Source organism: Geospiza fortis, unplaced genomic scaffold (genome assembly GCF_000277835.1).
Source record: "Geospiza fortis unplaced genomic scaffold, GeoFor_1.0 scaffold865, whole genome shotgun sequence".
Classification (NCBI taxonomy): Eukaryota; Metazoa; Chordata; class Aves; order Passeriformes; family Thraupidae; genus Geospiza; species Geospiza fortis.
Window position 1 is genome coordinate 6,360 of NW_005055436.1, and position 1,545 is coordinate 7,904.

Sequence of the window (1,545 nt, forward strand, 5' to 3'; positions counted from 1 at the left end):
GGGTCCAGGGGGTCTCAGGGTAAAGGAAAAAGGGGGTATAGGGACTGGGGAAGGTGAGATGGAGGAGAAAGGGGTGCAGGGGGGGATTGGTACTGGATAAGGGGGTGCAGGGAGGTCCCAGCGCCCAGGACTGGAAATTCAAGGGTGTCCTGCAGCACAGAATCCCCCCCAGGGACCCTCCCGGACCCCCTGAGACCCCCCCCTGCAGAACGCAGGGGGTGAAGAACTGGGGGGACGCAGAGATTGGGGGGGTGCAGGAAGTGGAAGGGGGAGAGCCAGGAAGAGTCCAAGGTTCAAGGAAAGGACTGGGAGAGGCGGGATGGGGGATCCAGGGGGTCCCTGTGCCCACCAAAGGGGGTCCAGGGGTCCCCGGGTTGAGGGAAGTGGGGTCTGGGAGCTGGGAAAGGCAGGAATGGGGCTCCAGGGGGTCCCTGGGTCACGGAAAGGGGGGGCTGGGGCTGGGAGAGGCGGGCGGATCCCGGGGACGCAGCCTGGGAAAGAGACCGAAGGAAGGCGGTGGGAGGGGACAGGAGAAAAGGGGGAATTCCAGGGAGTTCATCTGGATCCCTCTGGATCCCCGCTGCGACACCCCTGGGACCCCCAGGACCCTCTGAGACCGCAATTCGGGAAGGGGCTGGAATGGAAAACGGGGGGACACGGAATATTGGGAGATCTGGGGGTCCAAAAGTCAAGGAATTGCGGGCGGGACTGCGGTCTAGGAAAAGCGGGGTGCCCGTAAAAGGGGTGCGGGGGATCCCAGAGAACTGATGGGGGTGTGAGGGGGGGTTCCCAGTCCCGGATAAGGGGATGCAGGGGTGTCCCAGTGCCCAGGAATGGGGGTTCAGGGGAGTTCCCGTGCCGTGATTTGGAGTTCATAGGGATCCTGATCCCAAGGAATGGGTAATCCGGTGGATCCCGAGGCCAGATAAGGGGGTGCAAGGGGTTCCCACTGCCAGGAAACGAACGTTCACGGGGGTCCCCGTGCCCAGGAATGGGGGTTCAGGGGGGTTTCCCAGCCCAGGAATGGGGGTTCAGAGCATTCTCTTCCCGGAATTCGGGGTTCAAGTGGGTCTCGGTGTCCGGAAATGGAGATTATCGGGGTGCCGGTGCTGGGGAAGGGGGTTCAGGGAATCCCGGTGCCCGGACATAGGCGTTTATGAATGGGGGCTCAGTGGCTTCTGATGCCCGGGAATGGCGGTTCAGGGGGATTTCCCTGCCCAGGAATGGGGTTCAGGGGCGTCCCGATGCCAGATGAGGGGGTACAGGGGGGTTCCAGTGATGAGGAAGGGGATTGAGAGGGGTCAGTAGACCCAAAATGGGGCTATGGGGGGTTCCTGTGCCCGGTAATAGAAGTTCTGGGGGGTCCCGGTGCCCGGAAAGAGAAGTTCAGAGGGTTCCCGGTTTCGGGGTTCCCACTCACCTTTGGTCGCGCCCCCCGGGTCCCTCAGGAGCCCCCAGAGCAGCCCCAGACCCAGCGCTGCAGCCATGGCGCTGCTCCGCTAGACATGCCCCCCATTTTGGCCCTGCCCCCCGAGCAGCCTCCGG

General features: G+C 63.6%; 1 protein-coding gene across 1 annotated transcript in view; it reads right to left on the minus strand.

Annotated features, from left to right (window-relative positions):
* The window catches only part of LOC102039800 (class I histocompatibility antigen, F10 alpha chain-like), a 4,476-nt gene that overhangs the window by 1,377 nt on the left and 1,554 nt on the right, over positions 1 to 1,545 (minus strand). The gene's annotated exons all lie outside the window — the stretch shown is intronic.